Source organism: Hipposideros armiger, unplaced genomic scaffold, assembly GCF_001890085.2.
Source record: "Hipposideros armiger isolate ML-2016 unplaced genomic scaffold, ASM189008v1 scaffold_83, whole genome shotgun sequence".
Taxonomy (NCBI): Eukaryota; Metazoa; Chordata; class Mammalia; order Chiroptera; family Hipposideridae; genus Hipposideros; species Hipposideros armiger.
The window spans coordinates 1,736,742-1,761,498 of NW_017731433.1; positions in this window are offsets into that span (position 1 = coordinate 1,736,742).

Consider the following 24,757-nt stretch of genomic DNA (forward strand, 5'->3'; position numbering starts at 1 on the left):
TGAGTACCATACCTGGAAGTAAATTTTCTCACCCCACATATTCATGGATTTTGCTTGTTTGTTTGCTTTCTATGTTATTTGTTCATTTAGTTTTATTGTCCTGACCACTTTCTACATTTTAGGATAGGTGCATATCTCAAGTTTCTTCTTAATTGACCTATAGAACAACCTCTCAGTGTTTTACAATGTGAGGATTAGGTAAATGATTGTGCTTAAGTGGTTGATTTCAGCTCTAGAAATAGAAATGTTACATTTAACTAATAAGTATGGATGGACAACATCCTTGTACTATTACTGTTCTACCATCACTAAATGTAGAAGAAAAAAAATTCTGAGAAATTAATGAATTCTTTGGGACCATGTTGATTCTCTACTTGCTACTTAGGTTGCCCATTGTGCCAGTAATTTGACAATGTGAGAGATTATTATTTTCCTTAGATGTTTTCACAGATTCACTGCTTGGTAGCAATTCTGATAACCTCTGATTTAGGCAGAATTCAAATCAGGAACCTTAGAAAATGCTGCCATATACCATCACTACATCTGTGAGCCATCTCATCTTCCAGTTCGGAAATTTAAAATGAAGCTCTTTTTTTTTTTAACTTCACATACACTGGTTTAAAGTTAAAGCAGACCCCTAAAATCTGACCTTTTCTTGAAGTTTTAGAAATTGAATAAACGGAAGTCAGTGAGTGATTTCATTTCAGCCGAATTCCCCATAGGGGTCTGAGGAGAGTTGTGGATCACGTTTTATGTCATTTGATGAGAATAAATCTGTGATAATCTATGATTTAAACCTAGATAAATTTACCCATTATGGCAACTGTGTCTTGTGTTAAAATATGACACTTGACTACAGGTTACTGCTTTATTCCTTCAAGACTTTAGGTGAATTGTCTTTTGCAAAATACCAAGAGCATATCTGTATATTTTAATTCTTTAATGACCAAAAGGACACTGTGCCCTATATTTAAAGAGAAGAGAGCTATGGTTGGTGACAAAATGGATATATATTTTTAAAATTAAATTATTATTCACTTTTCTAGAAGATTAGCCAATAATTGCATCTGTTACTATAATTGATTCCATTTGCAAATTGTAGTTTTGCAGACAAAACTTAATTTACTACTTTCTTGACACCATTTATTTCGTACAATTAAATTCATGTGTATGCCTCAAAGAGAGAAAATGGAAAGCATGTCTTTCTTTCACCATCTATTTCTATCTTACCATAAATTTGTGTTTTCAAATTGATTATTCTTTTAAGAGAATACAAAGCATGAAATATTTCCCTTGTAACATAAAAAAAAATTGGCTTAATTGTTTTTAGTAGTTGATTCTGGTTTCTGACTCTAACTATGTGCTTCCTGACAAGCCTCTGTTTCCTGTTTTCCAGCCCCTTCCCCCCACTTCCCATCTTGTAACTTGACAGGAAGACATTAAAAGACTGTTGGAAAACTCCCTTATGCCTCCAGCACTCTGCATTTTACCCTAACAGTTACTCAATTATTTGTTGAATGCGAGCTTAATTTTCCCTTTTATGTAAGGCTTGGTGTGACAGAAGGCAGTAGATTGGAGGCAGTGGCTTCACAGACAGTGTAGGGGTGGTGAGACAGTGCACCAGATACCAGGGAGCAGGGAGGTACAAGGAAGAAAGGGATGGATATAGGTTGTGCCCCTGGCTAGGAAAACCCATGTAGCCATCCAGGATGACTGGATCTGTGAGATCCATGAGGGTAGAAACCAACCCTTCCTTTGATCTTGCTCTCTTATATTTCATACACCTGGCACAATACCTGGCGTGGGACACAAAAACATGCTATCGATTAACTTACCGTTAATAAAAACAGAAATAACATTCTCTAGGTGCAAAATGGAATTAAATGATTCTCTTTTTCATCTCTGAGATACTTTAGATTATTCCAGAGTGTTTTGAAAGATGATTCTCTTTTGATAGAAAACATGTTTATATAAAAATATATATATATTAAAGTCATCTGGATGATTACTGTAGAACCAATAGCAAAGTTTCCCATTTATTTATTTTTCATCTTGAGTGGCATGGCAGTGGCTCACACTTTGCAATAAAATATTTGGTGATGCGAGTAAGAGGACTTTTAAATTTTCTATTTTGGGAGCAAAAGTGGGATTTCTAATTAGTACAGCACCCTTTAAAATCATTCAATTGACGCCTGTGTATTTAGGGAGAAAAGAAATGAGGAACATGAATAGATTTCCTGAGAGAGTTGGAGTGAACAGTGATTAAGTTTAGAACATAAAATTACCATTTATGATTAGTTCAGTTCAATTAATTCCATCTATCTATCCATCCCTTAATTCATTTATTCAATCAACCATCATTTATTGAAAAACCTATCTTGTGTCAGGCTCTGCGCAAAGCCTTGGGGATTCAGGGATCAAAGACACCATCAAAGAATTCATAGTCTCGTGGTACAGACTGAGCTGTAATTGCAGTACCCAAGGGCATAAAGCAGGCAAAACGGTGCAGACTGTAAGTCACAAATTACATGAGAGCCACATGGAAGGCGAGTGGAACAGGTGCCGAACAGTGACAAAAATGCAGTCCTCACCAAAACAGATCATGTTCTCTGCCCTCAGGGAGCTAATGTTTCTTGTTTCTCTTAGTCCTAATGCACATCTTATAGGCAATCATCTTTGAGGATTTTTTTACTTGTGAATGGCTTCAGTGAATATTTCTGGTAAATGAATACTGGGTATGTAATTCGAAGTCCCCAATTGCCTGTTTGTTCTAAGATTTCTGGCTTGTGTACTACCATTCCCTCTGCCAAAAAATTTCATCGCAATCATGATTTTTTGCTCAGTCGGTAATACATTCAGAAGTCACCTACAAGTACTGCAAGAAAATCCAATGAACTGATGTTAAGTTTGGTGACTGTGACATGTTCATAAATTTTTCCATATTATCTATGAAATACTGTAAACCTGTTGGTGCCAAGAAAACTCTTGCATTCCTGTCTTAATTAAATCTCTCAAACCAAGCAGGTTTCTGCAGGGTATAATCCATTCATTCAGGTGTGAAAGACTGGAACGTACTTACATATTCACAACCCTGATAGCTGTGTCTGGGATAAAATAAATTTATTTCTGAGTTGTCTGGGTTTTGCAGATATTGCAATTACTATTGTATATTGAAGCTTTCTCCTAAAAGACTAATTTAGGGCAGTTCTAAAAAAATACTGGAAATGTGAAAATAGATTGTAAGCTCTTGGGGCAAAGACAATGTTTTAATTTAGGTTTTCTTTACTGCTTTGAAAGTACTGTGTGTTCCTAAAGCTCCTTATAAATATGTAAATAAAAGTGAAATGATTAGCTGAACTGGAATAAAAGGGTTTTATGAGAGAAAAATAAGAATGTTCTGGATTATATAGCTCTAGTTTTATTTTTTTAGACTCATCACAATGGGAATAATGTTTGCTTGAAGTTACAGTAATGGTTTGCCAGTAAAGAGGCTAGAATTGCACCAGTAATTCAATACATGGCAAGTAGAGTAATTATACGAGGTGTGATCAAAAGATATGATGAATGTTTAAATAATAAAAAAAAAGTATTACAGTAAAAGACACATTGCCATTAATCCCCCTCAAAATACTACCCCTTGCTTCAAACACACTTATCCCACCATTCTTGCCACTTTCTGAAGCAGTTTTGGAAGTCCTCTTTTATGAGTGTCTTTACTTCATCCTCCATCATGACAACACTCCATGTCACACATCGCTTCTGGTACAGCAATTACTGTTAAATAAAAACATTATGCTGTGTCCTCATCCACCTTGTTCACTGGATCTGGCACCATGCAACTTCTGGCTCTTCCCCAAAGTCAAAATGACCAGGAAAGGTAAACGTTTTGAATTGATTCAGGACATTGAGGCAGCCATGACAGTGCAACTAAAAACACTCAAGAAAGAGGACTTCCAGAACTGCTTCAGAAAGTGGCAAGAATGATGGGATCAGTGTATTCAAAGCAAAAGGGAGTATTTTGAGGGGGATTAATGGCATTGTGTCTTTTACTGTAATATATTTTTTAATTTAAATAGTAACTGTGATTTTTTATCACACTTTGTTCTGAGTTACCTTTTCAGTCACTTGTGGAGAAATGGCAGAACACGTAAGAAGGAGAAGCATAGAGGAGCAGAATTCAGAGGGATAAAAAAGACACATGACTGAGTTTAACATGTTTGAGGGGACTATCCTGTGGACACTGACACACACAGGAAAAGTGGTGACAGAGTTTTGGAAATTTCTCTAAAAAAAAAAGTTATTACAGGCAAAGCATAGAGATAACCATGCTGATGAAAAGAAAGATAAAGGAACCATAGAGGCCATCATCTGTAAACCATAGTCTGTTTTTAAGATCTGAAATGCAAAAAGCAATTATCTGCTGAATAGAACAAAGGCAGATGAGCCAGGATGAGAGTAAGGGAATATCAGAAGCTTGCAGGGTGGTCAGAGAGGCCAGGACACAAAATGAGTTCCAATTAGAGCAGGTCACCAAGGAGAAGGAACAAGCCTTTCATAACACATTTGAAACAAGAGCAAGGCAAAGGGATGTACAGGCTCCCCAGTTAATAAGGAGGGGAAACAAATAAGATGATGCAGAGAAAGCTTATGTTTCACATCTATTTATTTTTAGATTATGATCAAGAAAAAAGCATCTATAATAAGAGACTCTAAACACAGCCCACAGATAGAGGCTCAGAGATAGTCATTAAAGGAAATATCAACCAATTAAAACTTGACTCATTTTAGCTAAATGCAATAGATTACCTATAGTAATCAATGAGATGGACAAGAATAAAACTCCACAAATCAAGAGTTTTGAGAAACCATTTGGGAGAAGTCACCCACTATTATCAAACAGCTGGAGATGAAATTATTGTGACTGATTTTAAATATAGGAGATGCTGGGAATATGTACCTTTAACCAAATTTCTTTTCATTCTAAGAAAGGAACTTGACCATTTCTTTCTAAATCAAGCATTCGTGTCTTAATTAGTAATAAACATAAGCTTATCATTAGAAAATTAGGTGAACTAAATTTTTTTACTGAGCTTTGAGCTAAATGGGAAATGTGTCTATTTGTATTTTCTTTATATTATTATCCATTAATACAACACATAGCAGAAGCCTAGTGACAATATGTTATATCTAGAAATACAAGAATATTTGAAAATGGTATGATGGATATATGGTTTCTAGTCCCTCCAGAATTAACAAGTTTCATTGAATATTTATTAACCCTCTCATGTGAATATTTAACCAGTTTCCTGAACAGCTGAACACATTAGGATAGTAATGTGAAATGGTTTTGTTTTTCCAATCTTCTCATTCAATCACACTTTTGTGTCTCCCTTTATAGCCTTCTTAATTGGGGGAGGTAGAAGAGTGTGGTGATTAATTAGTGAGGACCTGAACCGCGTGGTTCCAGCATATGCTAGTTGTGTGACTTCAGGAAAGTTACTTAAATTTTAATGCATCAGTTTCCACATCTATACAATGTGAGTGATGATAATACTTCAGTGAGCAGTCACTGAATTACTCTGTTTAAACCCCAGTGCCTAGTATATAGTAAATGCTCAATAAATGTTAGCTATGGTATTATCTCAGTCAAATTCCATATTCTCCCAGTCATGTTAACTATTAAAAACTCAATCCTATATTTTAAATTTTTCTAACCTTATATCCTCTCTCCTCTCTATTTAGCGTTGACCCCAGGTTTCAGGGAACTGCTTTAAAGAAGAAGGCAATATCTCTTACAACCTTCTTTTAGGTTCTAACTCTTCTGGTATCAAGACAAACATTTGGATTCTGGGGGAAGAGTCATGAATTCCTAGGAGAAAGCCAGCTTTGGGGCCCTTGCCGTGTAGAGGGGGCTGACATGGTAGGTGATAGTAGGAAAAGCAGGAACTGTACAGCACGAGCTCCCACCTGGACTTCTCATGGGCGAATGTGTGTGTTGTTGGGGAGGCTGCTGTGGGAAATCCCCACAGCAGTTACTTGATGTCGATTCTGGCTCCTGCTTGACATCTTTGACACTCTTTCTTCCTGTTAACTGGTGAACCTCATAGCTGGAGTCATCTGAACAAGCAGCCACAGTCTTAGGAAGGCACCGACCAGACAGTCAGGATGCTCTTTTTCTGGAGGTCTCTCAGCAATCAGGTCATTTCTGTGCAAAGTGGTGGGAATGCAGGCTACTCCACCCACCTTGAGCCTTCTGTTTATAAAGATTGGAGGCATTGGGGTAGCAAAGCTAATGTGACAACCTCTTAAGAAGCCCCAATTGTTGGCAATGCTTTTTAGAACACAGGATACTCAATATCTATTTGATCTTAGCTTGGGGGCTAGCCAACAGTTTCAGGGCAATAGGAAAACGCCCCTAGCTATGTGTCACAGATATACAGATCCATTAATTTACAACCAAGGCTACTGATGGTAGTCTTTTAACTGTAGAGATTCTCTCTGCTCCATTCCCCTAAATAGCCCTTGTTTAGATATGGCATATCTGATTTATCACTCTCCATCTCTGAGTCTCATAGGTGAAACACATTTTTAATGACATCTTGGGGATTCCCATTAAGAACAAGTGATGCAGAATGACTTTAATGGGTAATTTCAAAGATTACAGTTTGCTACAATTTTCCCAGCCCACACATATGTGTTAACTCCATTAAATGTGCTTGAATAGCAAGCATTTTTAAAAGGATATTTATTTATTGAGTTTATGGGCAAAAAGAATAAGATTGGGAAGATTCCGATCATTGGCTCCCCATTCCTGTAATCCCAGTCTCCTCTAATATTTGTGAGTACTGAGGGTGGATGTGGTTCACTATGATGTAAATAACTCCTCCTATATCACTGTTCAGCTCTTTTCCTTCAATTTTTACACCCCTTGGAGTGATGAAACAATCAGGGTCCCAAGTCATCATATTAATGGCAGGAACATAACATCAGCTGAAGCATCTCAGGAAACAAGACACAGACTTTGTATAATGCTCACCCCAAAACGTTGGTGCCAGGTCAAGCCAGCTCTGCACTGGTTTCTCTCTGGGGCTGTTCCACTTGAAAAAGGTTGTTTTACCCCTGGTTTACTTTCTTGTTCCCAATATTCACGTGGAGGAAAGGAGATCTGATACTGTATCTTATTTGAAAAGCTATGTTTCGTGATTCAGAAGTTTAAAAAATATGCAGCCTTAGAGCCTTCCTTCTTTTTTATTCTTTATTTTTTATTTTTTTTAAATAAGGAGGGGAAATACCCATGAGGAAAAATATCTAATATAGAACTGAAATCTGCTTTAGCTTTTGTATTCTAACTGCCAAGTTTTGGGAATAAAAAAGAAAACTCTTCGAAGAAGTCGTTTCAATAAGATGCTGCCATTTCTTTGGATTCTTCCCCTATTAGCTCAATATACCAACTTTCCTTTGATATTGTGTGGTAGTCCCTTCTCAATTTAAGTCTGGTGTGAGAAAATTGGGAAATAACACTTCAATCCTGGAGGACTGATTTCATTAAAGATCTTTTGTATTGGTGATCCAGCCTTGCCGTCTTAAGTATGGCTCAGAGATGACATTGATGAAATTGCTCCTGTCATTAGAAGTGAGGTCTAACACAGTTGCAACTCCCAGAGGTGTAGGAGTGCTGAGTCATGTCAAGAGGCTCCAGATTAGGAATCAACATTTTGGTTTCTACCAGTTCAAAAAGCCACTTGGTCTCTCTGGGCCTCAGCTTGAAATGGAGTTCAACAGTAGCTCTTTTCCATAGTTGTTACTTTTGTCTAGGGTTCAACCCAAAATTATTCCTGCATTTTGTCATTTGTGTTCCAAAATCAAATTTATAATGCTTTAATAATAGTTAATATTTATTGAGTATTTACTATGTGTCAGGCATTGTGTTAAGTACTTCATAAGCATTATCTATCTCATTTAACCCTTACAACCCTTTGAGGTAAGTGACACTTTATATATGAAGAAACTGAGTTCTAGAGAAACATAAACATCTTTCTCAAATTCTGAAAGTTTATAAATGGTGGGATTCCAGGTCTTTTTGGTTTCAGAGTCCACATTTTTTTTTTTTTTTTAAGCTGAGCCATCCTGCCACTTTTTGGCAGCTTAGCGGCTGCTCAGCTCAGGCTGGGAATCGAACCGCTGTTGCTCAGAGCTCAAACTCTTGAGCGAGCTCTTAACCAACTGAGCCACACGGCCAGCCCAAGAATCCACATTTTTAACAGACTACTAATATTGCTATGAAAACTATTTGGACTGTGTTCCTTATTTCTTTGTCAATTAGATCATTTATTACAGAGAGACATGATAAGGTTGAAAATTTTAGTGACAACTTTTCAGATCTACATTGCAAAATAATATTGTTTGACTGTGTCTCTCTCTGATAGTCCAATAAATTTTCATTTTATAGTTGAATGCTACTTCACATATCAGAGATTCAGGTTCTCACATACAAGAAGTTATCAACCTCATGGATGATATTATTTGTTTAATGTATTCAGTTTGCATTCTGTTTTTGCTCGGTTTCATTGTTTCAGTTCTGTTCCTGTTGACATTTTATATTTTCTGCTCTTAATGGCCTAGGATTTGTCTGTTTATCTTTGTTCCTTGTAGTTCATTTAGTTGCCAAACTTTTATTAAGTATCTGTGTCAGTTAGTATTGTTAACAAATGATATAAAATTACTACCTAAACATGGTACTTAACTATTGTTAATGGGGCAATACCAAATGGAAAGAAAATTCTAAGAAACTGCCAATTTATCTTTTAGAGAAATTGTTTCATCCTTTTATTAACCTGAAACAAGTGTAGTCACTATTGTTAATAACAAGTGGTACCATTCACTGTAATGTGATCCCACCGTGCACCAAGTGGTTCATGTGGAATATTCTACCAAAGTGGCTGGTACCCTAGGGCTTCTCTTTTTTTCTATAGTAATGTTCTCATTTGTGAAACAGCAGAAGTTGCATTGCACAAAAAGAGTCAGATAAGTTGGAAGTGACTTAATCCAACCAGAAAGAAAAAGAAGGAACAGAGAAAAATACTTTTGTAAGCATATGCTCAGCCAATTAGAGACAATCTTTCCTTTCTAGCCCTCCCCAAATACCTGGAGGAACCTAAAATCTTGGCGTCACATAGACTAGGTTTGGACAGATCCAGATCTGTTAATGTTCAGGCATTATTAAGGCTGCTTTAAGCCAGTCCTGTCATCATTTTGCACAGGAATTTTCCAGGATAAAATCAGATTTATGAGGGGATTTTTGTGGGTGCTAAACAACTGCATAGGATGTGTGCTTCATCTTTTCTTAAAGCATGTTTGTTAGAGCATGTTTTTAAGTAAAAATGAGAGCAGGTGCTATAAAAAAGTGGGGGCACTCAGTGGGAGGTGTGTTTTGAGAAACGTGGTTAAACAAAGTTAAACCATTGTCTTTCTGACAGGATATCACAGAACTTTCAATATGCTGCTGTGCAAAGCAAATCTCTAAGAGATAGGTTAATATGAATGTATTTTTCTAATATTTTACCACCAAAACCTTTTTCAGAAGGTAACAGTGGAGATGGGTGTTTCTAGGAATATTCTGTGGCAAAGAAATGCTATTGTAGAAATAGATATTTGAGTAGTCCCAACCTGCTTGGGTACAAGATGGCATATTTCTTCTGCTAACATAAATCCTTTATAAATATTTTCCACGTATTTCTGATGGAGTGTAATTGTTAACAACCATTTTAGAAAACAATTTGACAGTTCATACAAAGAGCCATTATAGTGTCCATATCCTTTGACCCAGTAATTCCACTTCAGAAAATATATCTAAAGAAAGAATCTAAAATAGAGAGCATGATATATGATTTTACCTTTTAGTGCAGTATTTTTTTAACAAAGCATTATGGTACTGGAAAAAGCTTACATGCCAAAAGAAAGTAAGAAAATTATACTATATTATATGTGAATTTTAATAAGGTCATCATTAAAATGATGATTAAAAAGAATACAACAATATGAAAATACTTAGGAGAAGTCAGTAAAAAGCACGATACAAAATTATATATACAGAATGATTTTACAAATGGCAAAAGGAGCCAAGAAAATTTTTCTCAAAGAACATACAAGAAGTGCAAGTAGCAATTATGTTTTTCGAGATTGGGAGGCTTATATATGATTTTATTTCTTCTCTTTTTCTAATTTTTTTAAACAATATGGATATTTTGTATTTAAAATAGTACTCTAAAGAGATTTTTGCTAAATAAGAGATAACTTGAGGCATTTATCCTCTTTTTGTATTCAAACTTTGACTTCTGAATGAGCAAAGTAAGTATATTGGACTTACAATATACAAAGCCTGTCCTTGTTACCTAATGCAGGCAGCCTGCCTCTTAGGCGTGAGGGAATTCCTCCCACTGGTCAAGGATGTTCCTGCTCAGGCCTTCACTAATAAAATGGGGAGGTTTTAGCATAAAATTTCAAGTACTCATGTAGTGTAAATACATGGACCTCAGTAGTCTGCTTTTTGTACTCTCCATAAGCGATCAGGTAATATAATGCAAAATGAAGAAAGGCTGATGCTAACATTTCTGTTTCATTCATTTACATGAGCTTTTTTTTTTTTAATCTCCAAAGTAATCACTTCAGTGTCTAACGGTATTTCATATAGAATTTTTAATGTCATTATTATTGAAGTGAAAGGGGGTGGAGGAGGATCAATGATAAACATCCTGTAGATGGAACACATTTGATTTCAATTTGCACCAAATTGCTGGTTATTAAATCCGTTGTGAAGCACTCTGCAACCTGCTTAAATTCCTCACACTCTCGCCTGCTGAATAAGTGCCTCTGAGTTTTCTGATGCTTTTTAACTTTTCCCCATAGTGTATGACTTGTCATTTAAAGATGCACCAGAATTATTTTTGTTTTTCAAAATATGTCCACATTCAATTTAACAGCAGAAAATTATCTTTATTAATTTTCAGTTCTGAAACAATAAAATGATAGGATTGAGTGACTGTGTAGTAATAAATACAAGGCTCTCTTGACTTGTGGTCCTTGGAATGTTTGCTTAGATAGACCCTTTTTACTCTTGAAATGAAAATTGTGGTATAACTTACTAATGTACTTTGGATATGCATTTTTCAGTATGCTCATATGAAACTCACTTCAGCAATTTTAAAGTAACTTTTACTATATTCTGTAATTCTGAAATCTCCTTGGGGAATAGTTTAAGGATAAAAGGGTAAATGGTATTTACCTCTAGAAAAAAATAGGTATATGATACTCAGGTATGGTGTAGAATATGTTCAACTGGAAATAACTAAGAAAAGCTTAAACAATTAATAGCTTATTTGTCTCTCATTGCCAGTGGTCTGGGAGAAGGCATGCAGGATTGGTAAAGTGGCTAAAGAATGCCTCGAAGTCCCCAGGCTCTTTTAACTTTACCACTTCAGCATCTGTAATATGTTAGCTTTCATTTCATACTTTTCATCCATGGTTTCAAGATGGCTTCTGCACCTCCCAGTGTCATATCTACATTCCAATCCAAGAGATGGCTCATGAAATAGGATGGGTCAATTCCTGTATTAGGAAAGGTACCCAGGAATCTTGTGCAGACTTCAGGTTATATCCCATAGGCTGTGACTGTGTCACAGGGCCACCGCTAACTATGCGAAAACTTTCAGGCCTCCAAAAGAAGGAAAACACAAGACAGGGGTTAGGAGCAGATGTTGAGTGGTCTTATTTCTAGGAACTGCTACATACCTCTCTAGAATACAACTTAGAACCATAAACTCATCAGAAATATTTTTTTTCCCAAGCCAAATTAGGGTGTCAAAGGTTAAACATTAAAAGTTATGAACTTTGCTCTCATCCATCAACTGTGTTGCCCAGTTGTTACCAGAATTGTTGCTGGATGAAGAGGCAGCCAGAATAGACGAGCTACTGCAAGCTCTGGCAGGGAGCTCTTTGAGTTGGTAAACCAAAACTAAAGAATAAAGTAATAGTAGGAGAAAAATCCTGTAGGAGGAGTCAAGTCATGGCATAGCCTGGGTTCGTTTAAAATAAACATAAGTTTTTTATTGTTCTAGTAGAGTACAATAAATAATAAGCATAACAATGGCCTTTGAGTTCTCAAGAAATGGGATATTATGTTGAGTATTTTTTTCCTAATAAGGGGGAAATGGCAGAAAGATTCATCTTCTATGTGTTCATGGTTGAAAATGTAACATTATTTAAGGAAGCAAACTCTGATGGACTATCTAAAATATGTTATGGACTAGAAAAGTTTCCAAGACTTTTAGATTTTGTGGGTCCTCTCTTCCTCTTCCTCTTCCTCCTCCTCCTCTTTAAATGAGAAATTAACAGTGAGGGCATTAGGAGAAAAATGTATCTGTGATTACCATCATTTTGCATAGAAGATCATTGTAGTACCTAAAAAAGAAACAACACAATCTTAGAATTAAAAAAAAAAGTCTTTAAATTGAAGAAGAGTTAAACTTTATGAAAAGAATCATACTTTTCCTTTTTATTTTCCTTTGTTTTTTTTTTTTTTTTGGTGCAAATGAACACAAAAAGTTGGTCATAGATCAATACCAGTCAAGGGATGAATGTTTAGGGACCACTTACCCATTGTGAAGGATTTTGAATATCTGGGATTTGCTTGTGTTTTTCATGTTCTACAAGCATATTTGCATTTCATATTTGTTTGGTAGATGTTGTGTATTACTAGCCCACTATCAGTGAGTTGCATGTGACAGATGATTTTTCTTCCATTGTCTGAAGTAATCATTTTGATTTTGAGAACAGGCCAGAATGGCAAACACTATCCATGCCATCATGATCCTATCTGATGCCAATGTCAAACTTACCACCTGTGGTAATTTTTCCTGCCGAGGCCAGAAATGATATCAGTTTCTGTCTGAGCATAATGTTTAGGAATCCACGTTCAATCCATAGGAGCTGACACATAAAAATTCCTTTGTCCATCTTGAGTTAGGTATTATCCCCAGAAGACCTTTGTTAAAATGTGCTTGTTACATGAAAGGGGAAACTTATTGACACGTCAGTTCAGATTAACCAGCTGTTATGTGGCAGAGAGAATAGTATCAAGGGAATAAAAATAGAAATCAATTCTACTGTAAAGGCATTGGGAGGAAATGGCTGGGGATGGAAGAGAGACTTCCAAGCAACAACATGAAGGCAGCCTCAGAAAGGAGGTGAGACCACCATCAAATGCACCTGTTGGAGCTGCCCAGATGCTCCCAGTGGCTTCACACGTGCTTGTCAAATTCAATCTGGGTTTCCACCAAATACTCTACACAAACTATGAACTCTGGCAAGTTTGTCACTGATTCCAGAACATTGATCTATTTGCGTCTCTCTGCTTTGATGTGGCTGTTCTTAAGCCCACATACTTAAGTATTCCAGGTAATTGTATATAAGTAAAATAATTACAGGAGTATCATGGATATTTGGCTAGCCAGCTCTCAACCATTACCTCTTCCAAAGATTCTTTCCAAAAACCCTCTTTTTCCCCCTACCCCCCAAATAAGGTATGGGATTCATTTACTGAAGAAGTAGAAGAAATATGTTGTAAAGCAACCTTTCCTATGCTTCTTTAAGGAGCATTCTCGGATTCGAATGAACCACTGTTAAATAACACAACTGTGACAGGACAGCATCTAACATATATGGCTATTGAATTATAATTTTGCTTTTAAAAATCATTTTAAGTAAACATAAAAAGTAATAAGAAGACATTAGGGACATGAATTACCCAGAATTATCACCCATAAACTTGTACCATACTAATACAAGTGCTTTGGTATTTTGGTTCATTTCCTTATTTCCTTCTAGATTTTTTTTTCCCTATGCATTGTTAAAATAGATTTGTATTTTACTCATTCAATGATATTTATTGCATGAATTCTACACACCAGGTCCATTATGCTAAGCAATTATGGCAACAGATATTTGTTTCACTTAGTATGATTTTATGTTTATATACTTGCATTTATGTGGCATCATAGTTTTCAAAACCTCATTCAACATGAATGTACTCAAATGTATGCAATATTTTTGGCTATTTATGTTATCAGTTTTTTTAATAAAAATATATTTCATATAGCGTTTGATTCTTATTGATATATTTCTTTCCAAAAGTTTATATAACCATATGTATTTTAACCAGTAATATCAGAAAGCAAACACACCCTTTATTGCACCTTTTCCTATATTTTAAATTGTCATATTTTATAGTCTGAAATATGCTATATTATTTTGGTATTAATTGCTTTGTTTGGTTTCTAGTGAGGATAGTGTTTTTAAAATGTTTGTTAAAGTTGGAAATTGCCAATTTTTGTGACTTGCCTCTATAGAATTTCTGTATTTACTTAGTGATTTTCTTATTAATAAGTATGTTCTCTTTACTGAGGATACAGATGTGTTACTTTGATGTATTTTCAAACATTACAGTTTGTTCTTTCATTTGATCTATGGTTTTATAACATTTGCAAACGTTTAAAAAAAACACTATTGTAAAGACAACTTCATTGATTATTTTCTTTGTGATTTTTGTAACTTCTGATTGTGAAACACTTCTCCTCTTCAGAGATTTGATGAATATCCAATTCCAGTTTTTCAAAAGCTTGTTTTAAAAAATATTTAACTTTAATCTGTCTGAATCCATTTTGGTAAATGGTGTGAGGTGAGGCTCTAAATGGATTTTCCCCAAGATTGCTTATCATTTATTTAAACACAAATTACTGAATAATTTACCATTCCCTTGTGATATGTGATGCTCTATCTATGTCTACAATTCAGATTTTGCAGAGAATACAACTATGTCTGGTCTAAAGAATTACCTTAAGTTTACATTTGAAAAGTCAAAACAATTTTTTTTAAATGCAAAATATTGTGATATTCATTTCTAAAGCAAGGATACACATGGCAGACACTTTGAAATAGCTCTCTGGGGAGAGAACACGGAAACCATTATTAAAGTATCAGGTGCAGAGTATGCTTGCAATATTTCCTTTGCAGACAGAACTTTTAGACCAGCATACAAATAGCCTCAGGTGTGTCTGACTGTTTTCAGCAACATTAAGGAGTCATATCATCAGCACAAATATGCACAAATATTTACCTGGAAGGCTGTTAATAGGAGTATATTTGATAATAGTGAAAAAATGGAAATAAACTAAATTTTATAAAGTATTTATATAAATAATGGCACTTCCTTAAAATTGTTAAAATAATATAGAACAGTCATAACAGGAAAATATTATGGAATATTATTAAATTAATAAAATTAAGTAGTTTATAAAAGAGAATGTGCAATGTAATCCCATATTGGTAAAACAACATGCATATAGTATTATATATGCATATATTATTTTCTTTGCTCTGTAAAGCAGAGGTAAAAATACTTGAAAGGTATCTAACAGAACATTGACAAAGATTATCTGATTATCACCATTTGGATTTACACCATGTTTACATAAACACACTAGGATTAAGCAGCTATCTGCACTGATCCTTTCCTTGATTCTCCCTGATTTTTCACTATAAATAAATAATTGATATTAGTTGAAATCCCTTTGAGGAGGTTGACTCAACAGCATAAAAATGGTGAATTTCACTTTCTTAGGATACTAGGTTTTTGTTCAGATAGAAAAATGAAACTCTGGCACTAAACGCTATTGTCTCATCTTTTTTTGGCTATGCCATTATCAAAGTTCAGTGATAAAATTTCGGGAAGCACTCAGCATCCTCTCAAACACACCCCAAAGTCATGTCATTAATTTCTGAACTCTGCAAAAGAAAAGGCAAAGGCTCATCCCAATAAATAAAACCTCAGGGCAAATCATTATCTTGAAGTATCCATGAAAAAGTCTTCCGTTGCTACTATTGCATTGTTCTTATGTACCTCTTGGCCACTGTCTGAGAAGGTGTGTGAGCGATTGGTGGTGACAACACCAAGCCACTCAATACAATTTCTTTGGCATCCTTTGAAAATTTTATTTTCTTAAAAGATGTGCACTGAGCTAGTTTGGTCATTAATTGGTTAGCTGACCATTAACGACATTGGTTGTATTCTGTTATGCCACATAAACTTCTGTGTCCTGCTCTTGGAGCAAAATATTTGAAAAGAGCAGGTTAACAGCACAAAAAAGACTAATTCTTAATTAGCCTCTGGGGGTCTCTATAAACACTATGTTTTCCTGTGTAAAGAATCGCCTTGAACGTGAGAAAGAGAGTGCATATTTTACGTGGGTCATATAAGTAATCTATCTGCTCAGAAGGTTAGTTTTACCTACCCGCGAATATAAGGCATGACTGAAAAGTAATCAGGGAACTCCCACAAACCACATGGGGAAATCAGCTCATCACTTTATAGTCACATCTCCTGGTGGCTTTATTTCATGCTGTGCCAATCTTAGAAAGGGCCAATGGAACTGGAAACAATAATTGAAGCTTTGAATTCAGTACCAAATAGTGACATTAATATTCCCCTTTGTTAACGGTATTGATACAGGTGATGGTGGGCGGAAAAGATTACTTTTTTGTGAAGTGTATGGGAGACTGGTATGAAAGAAAAGGCAGTTGTGGTGAAGATGGAATGAGAAAACCAGTAAAATTCATGGTGCTTCTTGTTAAGTGTTGGATTTATGCAAAGGTAATGTGAAAAGTTATTTAGTAACCTATAAGGCACAGGAAATCCACAAATTCAGAACAGATGCCAGAGCTGCCCGAGTCCTTGAGGCCCCTTGCTACTAGGCTTTAATAATTTGTTATCTGGATGGGAGATGTCTTCGAGGTCCCTGAGCGGGGCCAGGAGCAGTCCAGTGGGTGGGAGTCACTCAGGGATCTCCACACAGAGACAACTTTCCAACCAGTATGGAAATACATCAATATTTTTAAAAACCAGTGTGCATATCAGCAGCTAAAATTATTTCAGGATATTTATGTGGGAAGTTTGTGTCCAGCATTTCAGATTCTGAAGTATTATTCAGAGTTTAGAATTCAAGCATTTTCAGTTTTAAGAGATTTCTTCCAGGCATTTCCTGTCACCTTTTCTTCCCTTTGAGTTCCGGGCTCCTGTCCTGTTGGCTGACCTTGGTTGGTCATGCTTCCCAGCTCAAGCGCTGAAAGGGGCAGTTTCCATTGGCCTGGTGAAACCATCAGCAAGATCATTTCCTGTGTGGCTTCCGATGGAAACTATTGTCAAGGGACTGACCCTGTCCTCGAACTGGAGCCTTCCTCCGAGGCTGATTACCTGTGCCCATGGCCAGCTGTCAGTGCTTCTCTTTAATTTCCTGAGCAGCTCTGATACACATAAAGCCCAACATCAGGGTCTGACATGGAGGAAACGTGACTCATCACAGCCACTTTCTATATTATCAGTTAAAATACATATTTGTTCAATAGGCAGAAAAACCCACCCGCCCCCGGGAAGACACTTTTATCATTTTCTAAACTCATTAATGGTTTGACCTGACGTTTGTGTTTTAACAGATCTCTCCTTACCCAGTATTGGGATTGCCATCTGAATTCTGTCACTTTTCAGAGCAGAGGAAGTTTGTTTCTGAGCATCATTTGTTTTCCACATACTTATGTCTAATTTAACTTCTTCCTCTAGAAAATAAGTTTTCTCTTTGGGAAGTTTACTTTAAGTCAACCTAAATTTATTTTAATGACGTGTGTGTGTGTGTGTGTGTGTGTGTGTGTGTGTGTGTTAATAAAGTATCCTTTATTTATAACCAAATTGCAAAAATCTTCTGTTTTGAAATCTTTTTTCAGCATGCTGATCTTTTTTTTTTTCCCCCTTACATAAAGTCTCTATAACTTTGTCAGAGGGAAGAAGTAGGAGACTTGATCCCTAGGTGAGATAATTTATGAACTGATGATTTCACAAAAAGAAAATCTCAGAGAGTCAATGCAAATACAAAAGTAGAGATTATGATAAATTCTGCTGAAATTAGTGTAGGGAAATGCAAATTATCCTGAAAAAAATCATAGCAGAAATGTTTCTGATGGATCAGTGGGGTTCCTTTTTAATTTAGTTTCTATTCCTCCTACAACTTACCTTCCTAAGGTTTAAAACTTTAGAAATAATCAAAGAATAGGAATCATTTTCCAAAATCTTTCATAAATGTGACATTGATTCATTGGTATACAGCCCATTAGTCTAGAGTTTCATCTCTTCATCTATCATTTCAATTATCTGCTGATTTCCTTAGGGCATTTGATAAATGGGAGACTATTTACATTTGGTGCACAAATGACCTTGGTAAATTTTGAAAACGCCTCCACCTATTATATGTGTATATATTTTTTGAAGCTATCTACCAGTTATTTGTGCATGCTACAGGATGGAATAACATCCAAGTAACCTCCATTACTTGGAGATAAGTTAAAAATAAAATTTTGAAAATATGGGGTTTTATGTTGTTACAACCATAACAATAATTGTATAGGAGTTAAAATATACCTATAGCAAAAGAGGCAGAAAGGCATTGTTCAAAATAAATATGGCACCAACCACCCCCCCCTTCTTTTTCTTTTCCATCTTTAGAGTCAATTATCCAAAGCTTTTCTCATCGTATATATTGGGTTGTCGGAAAAGTCATGACGCATTTTTGCAACGAAAAACATTTAAAAAACGTCATGACTTTTCCAACAGCCCAATAGTTACCAAATAAGGCTTTGTTTGTTTGTTTCAGTGCTGACATTATTTTGTTACTGTCATTTCTTACCATGGTAACTTGAAGAGAATTTTATTTTCTCCAAAAATTTGTTGGCTTATCCCAAAATGTACAACCACCAAAGGCAACACACTACATATCTCCTCCCTATTATATATGGGAGATATCTATCTCTATCTCTGTCCATATGTTTATTCACTGTTTGTACCTTATTTGCAAGTTTGTTTTTTTAGGGGGAGAAGGGGTGCATGGGTGATAGTTGAGTTAAAGAGGGACACACGAGTGGGTCCTATCCTACCATTACTGTAGCAGCCTCAGATGAAGCAGAGATACTTCAAACACAGCTATTACCTAGTTTTCTGGAGTTTCATTTGGTCAAGATATTTGAACTGAAGGACTTCTGGAAGAAATAAAGGTATACTGGGAAGGAGCTATTGGGCACCTCTAGTCTCTTTCCTGGTGTTGGGGTTCTTGGGTACTCCAAGGTAGAAATTGAGAAAAAAAAACCAAGAAAAATTTTCAGACAAATTTTATTAAGCTTATGCTCTTTCCTTGTGCTCGAGCACAAGGGAAGCAGCACAGTGGAAAGGAAGGTGCTCCGAACTGACTCTGGGGCTGGCTTTGTTTGGCTGCTTTTATAAGCTGGGGACAAGGCAGGCTTGCAGGGAAAGGTGGGCTTTTTGAAAGTGGCAGGCTGTTTGAAAGAGGCAGGCTTCCTTTTTCAGCTGAGTTGCCTGGTAACTATGTTCACACTTTCCCTGTGGGAGCAAGATGGCAGATTGCTCATTATTGCCACCTAGGAAGGTTATATAGCGGTCAAACCTTGATCAACTGCGCATGCGGAACATGGGTTTCCACATCTGCAAGGAAGTAAGTGGTTAGAAGGGAGATAATAATCAACCACTGTTGCACTTTTGTGTAGGGAGTGATGGGGTGGTGGCATTCGTGTTGTCAGCTTATCCAGTGTTCCCCCTGGCCATCTGGCATTCCTTTAGCCTGGGCCCAAGTCTCTAGGCTGTCTCCTCAGAAAACTAGATTATTATCTCTTGTCTACAAAATTTAAATTAGTTATAAGCAGCGCCGGACACAGAATTCTCTCCCCACTAAGGGATTCTGGCTTCAATTCTTTATATTAATTGCATCTCATCAACTATCTCCATTGAAAAGAAATTATGTTTCTTTAGCATATCAAATAGAAAGTCATGCTTTTCTTATCTCATAGTAATTTTCTGGTTAGTTCGGTGATGCTATTTACACATCTTTGATCAAATAAGCTTCTATAAAATTGGGATAAATGTATTCTTATTAAAGATTCTTAGAAATTACTAGATAAATAAGAGATTTAGAGAGATCATTTTATTTTTGTTATTTTATTTTGGAAAAGGACATTAGTATTTAATGGGTACAGACTTTGTTGGGGATGATGAAAAAGTTTTGGGTGTAGATATGATAGGAACATAGCATTGTGAAGACTTTTAATGCCACCGAACTGTACAGTAACAAATTACTAAAATGATAAATATTATGTTATATGCACCTTACTGAAATTTTTTTAAGTAAAATAAAAAAAGGAAGAAAGAAAGAAACAAAAATAAAGAAAAAAAATGAGTGGTAACTTATCAGATCAGATCCAAAGAAGCTAAAACAATCAAAACTATGTGATACTAGGACAGGGTGGGAAACAATATCAATGGATCAGAGCAAATAGTCAAGAAACAGACCCTGTGTACACATGACTTCAGGAGGGCTCCCTAATCATGGAGGCTGACAGATTGAGCATCTTAGATGACTGGTAATTAAACCAAGTTTCTGAGAAATAAAACTATTGATACTTGTTTGAATATAATATTTAAGTGTATTACACAATCAAATAGTTAAAAAAACAACAATTAATATAATACAGTACCTTTACTTTTTTGTGGAATTTGAGAAATTTGAGGTATTGGGTTGTTGGAAAACTCATGACACATGTTTGCAACAGATGGCACTAGTTCATTTTTGGAAGTACTACAGTCATTCACATCTATGTTATTGCTGTGTCATTTGACAGCTGACTGTTCTAGCTTCATTCCAAAAAAAAATTGAGCCATTTGGTTGAGTTTTGGAGACTTCACAACAAGTTGAAGATGGAAGACCAAACTGCATGTTTGCCATATTTTACTGTTTTAATTCCATAAAGGGAAGAATGCACATCAAGCTTGTGAAAGTTGCATAAAGTTTAGGTGACAATGCTCTACAAGAATGTCAGTGCCAACAATGGTTCACAAAATTCCATGCTGGTGATTTTTATCTCAATAACACTACTCTATCGGGGAGGCCCACTGAGGTTGATGACGACAAAATAAAGGCATTGATTGAGTCAAACCCATGTTACGCAACATGAGAGATTGCAGGAACATTGAACATCCATCATTCAACTGTTCATGACCACCTGAAGAAGCTGGGATACGTAAGCAAGCTCGATATTTGGGTTCCGCGTTAACTCAAAGAAGTTTATTTGACAGTGTGTATAAACATCTGCAATATGCTCATTAAACATGAGGAAAATGATCCTTTTTTGAAGCAACTGGTGATGAGAAGTGGATTGTTTACAACAATGTGGTGCACAAACAGTCTTGGTCCTAATGTAATAATTCGCCTCAAACGACATCAAAAGCAGACATTCATCAGAGGAAGGTTATGCTCTCAGTGTGGTGGGATTTTAAAGGTGTCATGTTTTTCGAACTCCTACCAAGAAACCAAACAATCAATTTGAATGTGTATTGTTGGCAATTGGACAGTTTAAATGAATCCATTATCCAGAAACATCCAGAGCTTGTTAATTGTAAAGGAGTTGTGTTCCGTCATGACAATGCGAGACCACACACAAGTTTGATCACCTGTGAAAAATTATTGGAGCTTGGATGGGATATGTTGGCACACCCACCATACTCGCTTGACCTTGGCGCTGTCAGACTTCCACTTGTTTCACTCTCTTCAAAACTCCTTGCATGGTATAACATTCAATTCAGATTAGGCTATAAATCAGCACCTTGTTCAGTTTTTCGCAAATAAAGACAGGTCGTTCTATGAACAAGGAATTATGAAGTTCACTGAAAGATGGCAAAAGGTTATTGAACAAAATGGGAAATATATCATTGATTGATCTTTGTTCTTTATATGAATAGATGACCTTTGAAAAACATAGACAAAATATGTCAAGACTTTTCCGACAACCCAGTAAAACTGGGGAATAATATTTATGACTAGAAATAAGTGCTATTATGGCTTTGTCAAAATCCTGAGGCTGAGAGTTGGATTTGACTCGAGGAGAACTCCTTGAGGTTTAGCTGTGACTCCCAGACATTTAAGGGTTACAGCCTGGTCTGTTTTGACAGATGGCTCATTTATATGCAGGGCCTCTGAATGGACATATGCAGACCTAGAATATACTTGAAAAGGTCAAAAATTAATTGCTTTATAGCCCTCAGTGGTTAAGTTTTGGAGGGCAAGGGTATTTTATTTATCTGTGTATCTTCATACACCTAATATAGTGTTTAGCATATATGAGGCATTTAGTAATTATTTACAAGTGGATGAATGAGTGAAAGAATGGATGAACAAATAAATGAACACTTCAGCTTTACTTAGAGATTACTAGAGCTGTTTACAAATCACATGGCAAATACTCAGCACATAGATAGGAAAGAAAAAGGAGACTGTCAGTGAGCTATAGAAGTTAAAAGCCACAGAGAAAATTGGAAATCTTGACATTTATGTAAAAAATGCATGTCTATGTAGGTGACTTATCACTATCTACTTCTCTAGCCCCTCTTTTTTTGGGGGAGGGCTCACCCAAGAACCAGACAAATGACTAATATGAGACTTGGGTTCTTCTTTGTAGGTCTAGACTGAAGCAATTATTTCCTACCGGAAGTATCAGCTGAAATCTGGGTCCAAGGGGCCACCCTAGCAGAAGAGAAAAGCTGAGATCCAGATACCTGAAAGGAAACAGACACCAGGGATCAAAGGTCCAAAACAGGGAAGCCAGGTCAAGGACATGGAATTGAGATGTTTAAACCTGTTAGGTTATTAATAAACAAAGAGGAAGGAAAAGATAGAGATCCGAGCAGTTGCCTCTAATTCCAGCCTATGATTGCATCTCAATTCAGTAAGCTCACTGATGTATGTAGAAAGATCAATCAGAAGTGACAAATTTATTCAAACCTGTTCTTCTACTGATGGTATAGCCTCACACTTTTAACTGCATGCTGGACTCTTTCTTGAGTATTTTTTTGGCACTGCATATTTGACATACCTAAAATGAAACATAGCTTCTCCTGTTTTTATTGTCAGTAAAAATATTGTAAGACCTGGAAATGGGAAAGAGAGAGTTCAGGGTATCTGTCCTTTCAGTGGGGTGCTAGGCATTGTCTAGGGCAGGGGTCGGCAAACATTTGAGACAGAAGAGCCGCCAGCAGTCAGCAAACTGTGGCTCGCAAGCCACAGGCTCTGAAGTAACATTGAAAATGAAAATAAAACTATCATAGCTTCATTTATAAAATTGTTAAAGGATATTATTCACATAATGGTGATTATGTAAAAATATATTTATGGCTCTCAAATAATTTTTAAGTTGTTGTGAGGGACAGGCTTGGCTCTTCCAGGGGTCGGCAAACTTTTGAGACAGAACATACCATACCCAAAGAGGTGCATGTGGCTTATGAGCTGCAGTTTGCTGACCCCTGGTCCAGGGGACTCTCTGGGGATTATCTAATTCTATAAAAGTGTGCATCTGTGATTGTCTTTATGTTGATTAGGTTATTTTACCACTCTGAAATTCAGTTGTAGAAAACTGATAGTCATGCAAATGATTTTTTTCTCTAGGACAGTCCAAAGGTATTTTGTCTCATAAACACACATTTGATCACCACTCTGTGAAAAGATGTCCCAAATAATTATATTGCCCTTTATAATATTAATGAGTTTGGCATTGTCAAAAAACAAAATTCGACCTAGTAAATTTTAAGATCTAATTGGCTTTATTAAGCAATTCATGATTCAAGTAGGATCCCATCTATTGTAGCAACTACAATCACTCTCCAAGGGGTTGTACAAAATGGAAGGTTTTTACAGGCAGAAGGATGGGACAAGAGCACTATTAACAAAAGAAAAGAAAGGATTAATTTTGGGGGTGGGAACATGTTTTTTTGGAAGAAGAGAATGGGATGGGTTTTTATCATGCAAATTGCCCCTTCTTTCTATGGGGGATGAAAAGGGCCCATGTGAGAGATTACCCTACTGGGGCTTGACCAGAAAATTCCAGACTGGTTAATTAAGATTATGTTTCTGGGAGAGGTTGAAACTACAATTAGATCAGGTATTAAATCTAGGTTTGGTGCCATGGGGTTTTGCAGGAGTGATGCCATTTGGGGCCTGTGGTTTTCTCTTTAACACTTATACAGCATTTATTAGCAAATTCATTTCAGCATTCCTGATTGCCCGTGTCTGGGATATATATATTCCTGTTGTTTTAATTAATTGGTAAATAATATCTTTAACATATTCATTTTATGATTACAGGACAGTCATGTTTTTAACTTTTTAAAAATTATTCTAATGTTCTTATTATTAATATCTCTATAATGCTAAACACTTGGTACCATTGAGATTTCTCATTCCCTGGCTCTCTATTATACCAGGAGTTCCAAAAAAATGTATGCACATGATTTGTATTCACCTTTTGTTATCGGTATATATTGAGTATTATAATTTTAACACAGTTTTTTTTTTCCTTTCTTAAAATGTGCATACATTTTTTTGGCACCCTCTGTATAATCAGTTCCTTAGTTAAATACACTATTTCAGTTCACATTCCCACTATCAATAAGCCAGTTCGGGAGCCAATTATTTTGTACTCCTGCTGATCCAATGACCCAGTACTCTTCAAACTGATCTTCCAAATTTGTCTCTCCCCCCCATCACAATCCAAATACAAAAGCCAAATCTTTTCATTTAACTCAGTCTTCAGGACATTTTCAGCTCAC